The sequence below is a fragment of the Columba livia genome, chromosome W (genome assembly GCF_036013475.1).
Source record: "Columba livia isolate bColLiv1 breed racing homer chromosome W, bColLiv1.pat.W.v2, whole genome shotgun sequence".
In the NCBI taxonomy this organism is placed as follows: Eukaryota; Metazoa; Chordata; class Aves; order Columbiformes; family Columbidae; genus Columba; species Columba livia.
In genome coordinates, this window is record NC_088641.1 from 16,241,508 (window position 1) to 16,251,364 (window position 9,857).

A 9,857-nucleotide genomic window follows, 5' to 3' on the forward strand; every position below is an offset into this window, starting at 1 on the left:
TGTATTTAGAGAAACCTCCAGTAGAGATTAAAGAGAAATATAGCTACGTGTTTGCTAATTGGACAAGCCAATCTACAGAAAGGCTGACTAATGATACCTTTGCTTTTTTGTTAGGACAGATTATAGATGTTTTTGAGAGCTTTGAATATCCTTGGAATTTTGATTGTACTTTGTTGGTATTGTTGAGTTTGCTGAATATGTGTCAGTTCGTGCTAGTGATAAGAGAGATGAGGTTGAATAGGAGGATTGCGTCTCCTGAAATTTGTGTTGCGTCTGCTGAAGTGTCACCAAAGGCACAGCTGCCCACTCCAAACAGAGCAAGGCAGCGAAGGCTACGGCTACAGCCCCTGTAGCTGCTGCCGCCCCTCCGAACACAAACACTGCGGCTTCTCAAGCTTCAGCAACTGCCAAGGCAGCTCCAGCTCCCACACAGAGCGAAGCTGTCAAGGTTGCTGCCCCCCCAACCACAGACAGTGCTGCTTCTCTAGCCTCAAAGGCTAACAAGGAAGCTACTGTAACCCCCCACACTGAGCACCACTGCTGCTGCTGTAACCACAACAACCACTGTAATTATGCCAATGCCAGTGACAGTCATTTAGACTCTGCAAATAAATCAAGAGATCGTGAGCCCATATCAGCATCAGTTGACGGTTTTAAGAGGGTCACAAAAAAGACTACTCATGCTGCAGATGATGGCCAAGGGGCATAATCAACACAAGGGGCGTCATCAACACAAGGAGGAGAGGAAGTGACCACCTGATCCTTTTCTACAAGTGAGCTGACAGATATGCAAAAAGACTTTAGTCATCGTGAAGGCAAGAATGTTGTAACCTGACCACTCTGATGCTGGGATAATGGAGCTGAGAGTTTGGAACTAGAAGATAGGGAAGACAGGCAGCTGGGATCTCTGACGAGGGATGCCACCCTTGGTAGGGCAATTTCAAGAGAGAACAACTCCACCAGCCTCTGGAGTCGATTCCTGACAGCTATGAAGGCAAGGTTTTCCTTCAAGGAAGATGTTATATGCAGTCCAGGGAAATGGAATATTATGGAGAGAGGTATCCAGTTCCTGAGAGAATTAGCTGTGCGAGAGATTATCTATTTTGGAACAAACAGCCAAGAGGGGACAGAACCAGATAGAATCAATTGTACATGACCTATATGGCACAGGTTTGTACAAAGTGCACCACCTGCATATGCTCCATCGTTGGCAGCAATGATCTGGACAGCTGGAGATGCACAAAAGATTTCTGATGTTATTAAATAGCTTCGGGACTTTGAGGACAGACAGCCTTGCTGGTTCTCTATGGGCTTGTGTCTCTGCGAGGGCAAATTATCATGAACTCCACACAATCCAATATGAATTCAAGTGACGCCAATTTATTACAGAAACAAGCCTCCTTATATATGCAGTTATTTCCTGATCGCTCATCCACGCTCCAAGCATGCATTAATTGATTTGATATTGTCTATGTTCACAAGCTGTACACTCGCCTGAGTCTCACTGCTGATAGGACTGTTGATTTATGTTGTGTTTTCAGCTTTCCAAGGTGGCCTTGAAATTCCTTTGGGCCTGACTGGTTCAATAACAAATCTCCACCTAATAGAAACCCATCCACACATTAACTTCAAGAAAATCCCTCAAATCTCCCACAATTCCCCCTTTTTGTTCTTGGACCAGCCAGGCCTTGTTTACAGCGCGCTGAAATACACTGCAACATACAGCACATGATTAACAACATAATTACAATTATATATAATGCAGTTAAGCCTTACTTAATAAGATCAAAAAACTACCCACCTATTCCCAAGCTTTTAAACCATTTGTCAAACCCTAATTCTGCTATGACAATCTTATTAACATGCTGTTTTAGTTTGTCTAAACTACTATGAATAGATTCAGAAAGATCAGGCAAGTTAATATAAAAGATTCTCTCAAATTCTTCACAACCATGACCTAGTGTTAGAAGATCTATAACTGTGTGATTTTGTAGAGTAGCATGCCTAATGCCATCAACATCTACTATTAATTGAGTTAGAATCTCAGAAGTTAGATTAGCCTGTTTAAAAGACAAATAGCTTAACTTTGATATGTCTCCTGAAGCTTTACCAGCTGCTAGAATAGGGAGAAAGAGTGCAGTAGATACTATGGCAGGAATGTCTCATGGTTTTACCTCTTCTTTGCATTGATTATCTAAGTGTAATATCACCCTTTTGGCTCTCCTGTTGTTTGTTCAAATTTCCATTCTCCACAGAAGGTACAACACCTGCTTGCTAATAGGCTTCTAGACCACCAGGTCTGTGAGCATCTATAACACTGAATTAGGACCCATGGTTTACATCTGAAACAGTCCTCACAACTTATCTCCCTCCTGTCTGTCTGCATCCGTTAAATCTTTGTTGTCTTTATTCAGCCATGGCTTGACCCATTCCACGGGAATCCACTTCAATCCTTGGCCTGTAATAACTCAAGCATAACCTTTTCCCCAGGTTGTCAATTGATGTGGCTTTTTCCATTGACCATTAACTAGTGATTTGGCCATAACTAACATAGGTTCTTTTTGATTTAGCATGGTTTTGGGTCATACCTCCAAAGTGTTTCATCACATAAAATGCTTTTGACAATTGGTTTTGGAGTGTTTCCCCTACTTCTCCCCCTTTTTTTTTTTTTTTTTTTTTTTTTTTTTTTTTTTTTTTTTTTTTTTTAAACATACAAAACAGTTCAGAATCAGATATGTGTGTTGGACCTTGACTACATACTCAGAATCATAAGTCAAATTTAGAGGTTCTTCCTTAAAAAGCTCTAAGTACTAATTGGGTTGAACCTTCAATAATTTTTACAGAATGATGTCAATTGTTATCTTCATGCCAGACCACTACAGCTTTATTGAGACTTCCCAGAACCATCAACAAAAAGTGTGCAAGCATGTGGGATCAGACCAAATACAAGTATGGTCTGTGACCTGATGTTAAAGACTTGCAGGTTCTGCAGCAATTTACATTTAGGCATGCCAAAAGCTGTGCTGTTAAGAAAATCAGCTAGTGCAATTTACAAGGACATAGATTGTAAATAAAAAAATCAGAATTAAATTTCTCAAGTGGTACATATATGACAAAAGGATCATGGCCTATTAAGACTTAAATTCATTCCCTGCATTTTCTTGATCAGAGTAACAATCGGTATATCAATCTGTTAGCATTCTCATCATACTGTCCCACAATAGCCACAGGTTCTATGTTCTAGCCTTAAATGGACAAATCTGCAAGTCCAATCGAATACAGTCAACCTGTAAGGTTGTCATAAATTTATTCCTCAAAGTTTCTAACTCCATTTTGGCTGTCATATTTATTGGATATTGTTTTCCCTTACCGGATCAAAGTCCTCTTTCAGTTCTATCAGTGTACTGTTTGCTTTATCGAAACATTGGCTGTTAATACTAGTGGAAATACAGCATTTGAAATTTCCTTGGATAATTCTCACTTGCAGCAAGCAGATCTGCACCATCCAAGCAGCTTCTTGTAGGACATGCAACTAAACAGAATTCTCAGAAAACATTATTTGAGCTTACAATTTACTTAACAAATATTGACCCAAGAGAGGTGTAGGGATTTCTGGCAAATTCAAGAATTCAGCTGTTAAATCTTTGTTTGAAATTTGGCGTTCCATTGGTCTCAAAAAATGGTCTTTCTTTCTTTCTCACGATCTCAAAAACTATGATGGTGAATTTACTAAGAAGCCTTTTACAACTAGTTATCACAGAATAAGTATATTAAAAAATTTTTAGCTTAATTTCCCAGTTTCATTAGAACTACGTATCTGCTACGGATGCCTTTAACTTTCACCCTCAGACTGCTCCATTCAGTATTACAACATCTCTGCAGTGGGGGGAGAGAAAACCCCCCATTTTGCCACTTTAAAAGTGGGCAGCCAGGTTTTTTTTTTTCTTCTTTCTCTTCTTGCTGCGGTTTAGATATAGCAAAGGCCACGCAGGTGGCATAATTGCTGGTACGAAGTAGGAGGCTCTGGCATACTCCTCTGTTACAATGAGCTGAGTTTATCTTGCAGCTTGGCATGGGCCTGAAATTTTTGTTCAAGCACAGGCCTGGGATATTTTGCTTTTTTGTTTTCCCATTTCATTCCAAACATAATGCACTTTATATGCAATTCCAATTAGCTCAACAGTCATTACGTTCCTCAGCCATTTACCTTTTACAATTTAAAGATGTCAAAAAACAGTATATTAAACATCAATCCATTATTCCATTTTCCTAGATCCAAATCAGTTCATATTCTAGCAACTTTTAAATACAACCTCATACAATACCAAGTTCACATCCATCATAGTATTTAGGTGGGGATTTTTTTTTTTTGTTGTTGTTTTTGTTTGTTTGTTTGATTTTTTGTTGTTGTTTTTTGTTTTTGTTTTTTTCAATGCAAATCAGAGTTTAACAATATAAATTATTTTCTGGTCTCAAAATTACTAGATAACAGCATAAGCAATTACTCTAATGTGTAAGGATGCAGCCTAAGGGGGAGTAAGGTGGTATTTTTGCAGCAGAACTGGTTCCCATTTTGTAATTATCTCCCCAAACAAAGTTCTTTTGGTACCAAATATATATATATGCAAATTAAAATACTAAGCTCAGATGTGAAAACCAAATACGAAGTTCAAATATGCAGATAGTTCACAGTTACACTTATTCAAGACAGTATCTCGATTTTTGCATTGCAACTTTGAACTGCTTGCTGCTCAGCCAGGTGGAGGTACTGCTGGGTCTCCCTGACAAAATAGGTCAGTACGTGCTGGAGCCCAATCGGCACCCACCCCCCCTGCTGCCTCAGCAAGCTGGACTGGGCAAGGCTTTTATTAGCGTCTCATCTGGTGTGACACAACTGTTATTCCAAAACCAGGATTCTTTACATGGTGTACATACAAAAGAGCCAAATCCAGCTCATCGAGATGAGACACAGCCTATCACAGAGTTGTGCAAGTCTGGATATTGGAATAAAGCTAGCATGCTAGAAAGAAAATTAACAGTTGTTAGACACAAAATCTTATCATCACATTCACGCAGTAAAGAACTAAATTAGTCATGGTCTTCTGTATTATCACAAAACACACATTTTGAGTCCATGGATTCTCATTATTTAACAGTCTATGAACTTACTGTAGCATATAACAGACAAAGACCTATTATACTGTAATATGCTTAAAGAGATAACTACAAAGAAAACAGCTTAATGACGAAAGCATCTTGCAGACTTCAGCAAGTTTTCTATGACCTGTATGTTAGCAGTTAATTCTCAGCTTGTTCAAGTTCAAACTGTTTCGCCTGTAAAAGTGTCAGAAAAGATTTAATGATCTCTTGTAGAGATTTATTTTGTCCTGCTCTTCTCACCTTAAAAACAACATGAATTGCAACAAAGTATTATACTTCAAGGTTCCATCCTCCAGCCACTTTTCCCATTCATCTAACTTACACAGCAGCCACCATTGATCATAATATTTCACAAGATCGTCCTTCCTCATATTTCCCAGTGCTTTCCTATGTTTTAAAACGCCTCCCAATACCGATTTCTTAGGAACACAACTGAAAACAGTCATTCCTGACCCCACCTCATAAGTAAAAGCCATGAGAAGAGGGAGGGAGGTGGGGAAGCACAGGGCCACTTGCAGTGTGAATGGGAAAAGTGGGAAGAAGGCCCACAGCATACCCACATAAACAATGTCACAAAGATAGAACTGCAAAAAACAACCAACAAAATAATTAACTCACATTCCTGACAAGCTGCTTGATTTTCAGAGAGGCAATACACAGAAGCATGTAATCTGTACTGTAAAACTTGCAGATAACACTTTGATAGCAAACATTAGCATTCTTTACTGCTCATTTCCACACTAGTGCTTCCTTAGCTTCTAAGTTTTCAACCTGCTTATTGATGGCCTCTTGAAGATGGTCCATAAATTGCTTGTTATTCTCATTGGGACCCTGATTAATAGTTGCAAATTATTTGGCTGCTTTGTCAGTTTCAGGCACCTTTATCATAGCTTGATATGCAAGGTCTGTTGACTGCCTCAGGATTTCAGAAAGTAATCACGCCTGTAATTGTGATGTGCCAATTATAACCCAATTATAACTTGTTTACAACTTTAGCATTCTCAGCTTTCACAGGTTCCTTGGGCAAGTTGTCTGATTCCAGTCCTTTGGACTTGTTGTTCTCACCAGGGTTGGGCAATGGTATAGGAGGCCACCCCCTCGGCATTTTTCCTCCCCCTGCCCTGGACTTCTGAACCATCGGGGGTGCCGAAGGCACAGTAGGGGATGGAGTAGGGAGGGTATCAAAGACACGAACCGGGTAAGCTTCATAGTGATTTTCAGGTTTCTTATCAGGCTGCAACGCTGCAAAAATTCCGGCAGCAGCAGACTGCTCAGCCCTATAATATTTTAAGGTAGTAATTATAAACTTCCATGTAGTTACTAATGATTTAGCTTCTTTATCTCCATTGCTGACCTTATCACATAATTTCTGCCCTATATCATCCCAAAGTTCAAGTTTAAGTTTTGAGTCACTAATGTTCATAAGTCTTTTCATCTTTTTTCGGACTTAATGCCACGAACGCGCCTTGTGTAACAGTCTTTTCATCTTTTAATTGCTTCAGTGTAGTAATTATCAGTTGCCAGGCGGTTACAAGGCAGAGAATATCTTTTTCACTGCAACTGATTGCCTTCCAAAACACAGTTCCCACTTTTTCCCAAGTCTGTATTTGAAAAGCTCCTGACAGATCAGCAGGAAACCCATTGCCTCTGCACCAAATTAATAGTCTTTTGAGGTTACTCTCCTCATACTTCTCCCTTCTCATAGAGAGGATATGCGAGAGGAGCCACAGTATTTCTTCTTTAGGTATATTCTGCCCCATATCCTCTCGTCCCCAGCTGCTCACCTCTTTGGGTGTCCATTGTAACTATATCGGATCATCTATCCCTCCTCCGTCGCTTCCGTAGTGAACAATCAGGAGACACGCAGCCCACAGACTATGTCCCAGTCACGGTCCTGCCGCGCCGTCTCCAGCTGGGGCTCATTCCTCACAGCAGTCGTCCCCTCGCTGTAAATTCTCTTTTCAAATCACATCAGGGTCACCACTTGCGAGGGCGAATTATCGTGGACTCCACACAATCCAATATGAATTCAAGCGAAGCCAATTTATTACAGAAACAAGCCTCCTTATATATGCAGTTATTTCCTGTTCACACGTCTATGCTCCAAGCATGCATTAATTGATTTGAATTGTCTGTGTTCATGACCTATACACGCGCCTGAGTCTCACTGCTGATAGGACTGTTGATTTACGTCATGTTTTCAGCTTTCCAAGGTGGCCTTGAAATTCCTTTGGGCGACACGGCAAAAGAAGTCTTCGAGAAAGGTGAGAGAATAATTCAGATTCTTTTGGATGCTGGTTTTGCCATAAAATGAAGCAAGGTCAAAGGACCTGCATGAGAGATCCAGTTCTTAGGAATACAATGGCAAGATAGGTGTCGTCAGATCCCAATGGATGTGATCAACAAAATTGCAGCGATGTCTCCACCTGCTAATAAAAAGGAGACACAGACTTTCTTGGGCGTTGTAGGTTTTTGGAGAATGCATATTCCTGACTACAGCCAGATTGTGAGCCCTCTCTATTGAGTGACTCAGAAAAATAACCATTTTGAGCGGGACCCTGAACAGCGACAAGCCTTTGAACAAATTAAGTGTGAGATAACTCATGCAGTGGCCCATGGGCCAGTTCGGACTGGACTAGATGTCAAAAATGTACTCTACACTGCAGCCCGAGATAATGGTCCTACCTGGAGCCTCTGGCAGAAAGCATCAGGAGAAACCCGAGGTCTACCCTTAGGTTTTTGGAGTCGAGGATACAAAGGATCTGAGGCCAACTATACTCCAACTGAAAAAGAGATACTAGCAGCATATTAAGGAGTCCGAGCTGCTTCAGAAGTGATCGGTACTGAAGCACAGCTTCTCCTGGCACCTCGGCTGCCAATGCTGGGCTAGGTGTTCAAACGGAATATTCCGTCAATGCATCATGGAACCGATGCTACATGGAGTAAGTGGATTGCACTGGTCACCCGATGAGCTCGAACAGGGAGTCCCGATTGCTCAGGGATCTTAGAAGTGATTACAGACTGGCCAGAAAGTAAAGACTTCGGGATGTCTCCAGATGAGGAGGAAGTAATATGTACTGAAGAAGCATCACCATATAATAAACTTTCAGAGACTGAAAAGCAGTATGCACTGTTCACAGATGGATCCTGCCGTCTTGTAGGAAAAAATTGGAGGTTGGCAGCTGCTGTGTGGAGTCCCACATGTCAAGTTACAGAATCCACTGAAGGACAAGGTGAATCTAGTCAATTTGCAGAAGTGAAAGCCATCCAGCTGGCTTTGGACATTGCTGAACGAGAAAAGTGGCCAGTACTTTATACTGACTCATGGATGGTAGCAAATGCCTTGTGGTGGTGGTTACAGGAATGGAGGAGAAGCAACTGGCAACACAGAGGTAAACCCATTTGTGCTGCCACACTGTGGCAAGACATTGCTGTTTGGCTGGAGAGCCTGCCTGTAAAGGTACGTCATGTAGGTGCTCATGTGCCTAAAGGTCAAGCCACTGAGGAACATTGAAATAACCAGCAAGCGTATCAGACTGCTAAGATTAAAGTAGCTGAGGTGGACTTGGAGTGGCAACATAAAGGTGAACTTTTTCTAGCTTGGTGGGCCCATGATGCTTCAGGGCATCAAGGAAGAGATGTAACATATAAATGGGCTCGCGATCGAGGGGTGGATTTAACTATGGACACTATTTCACAGGTTATTCATGAATGTGAAATTTGCGCTGAAAACAAACAAGCCAAACAGTTAAAGCCTGTGTGGTATGGGGGGGCGATGGTTAAAATATAAGTATGAAGAGGCTTGGCAGATTGATTATATTACACTTCCACAAGCCTGTCCCATCTTAACAGATGGGATGAGGGATGAGATAACTCTGCACGTGACACACGCCCTGACTCAGCAGATGAGATCAGGTGTGAGTTAACTCTGGGTCATTCTGAGTGAATGACAGATAATCACTCTGGGGGTCCGATTATGAATTTACTAAAAGCACAGCGTGGAATGCAAATTACAGCGATTAGTGACTTGTCAAAAGTATTTTATAACATCAGAAAACTTATCAATATATTGACAGCAAAAGTACTACTACAAATGGTGGATTGGCAACAATTAGTAACTATAATACAAAACTTAACAAGACTTTAACAGCAGAACTTAAAATGATGTTATGTTTATATATTCAAGTAAAAGGAAAAGAGAGAGAGATAGAAGGGAGACTAAGATATGAGAGAGAGAGAGAGAGTAAGATATAAACTAAGATATGAGAGAGAGAGAGAGAGAGAGAGAGTAAGATATAAACTAAGATATGAGAGAGAGAGAAAGAGTAAGATATCGCTACTCCACAGGTTATCGATTCAGCGATGTCCGGTGAAGGGAGGGTGGACGTGTTGAAGACTTCGGTCACGCTGCACAGCATATACACGCCACACCTGGTGCCACGCACGAGGTCATTTTATAACCCAGTTCATTTACATGTGGGCAGTTCATCTCCTCCCTCTGCTCGCTTTTCATGCTAATTAGGAAGACTCTTCTGGAAATGGGTCTGGGGTCTTCAAACTAGGGCAAAGTTCACGGTACTGACCAGAAGTGAGTTGTCTTGCCCGTCAGGGGTAGCTGTTGGTTCATGGTTTCTTCTGATAATTAGTTGTCCGACAGATGGTTCATCTCATTCCAATTAGGCCATGAGGCCTTCACA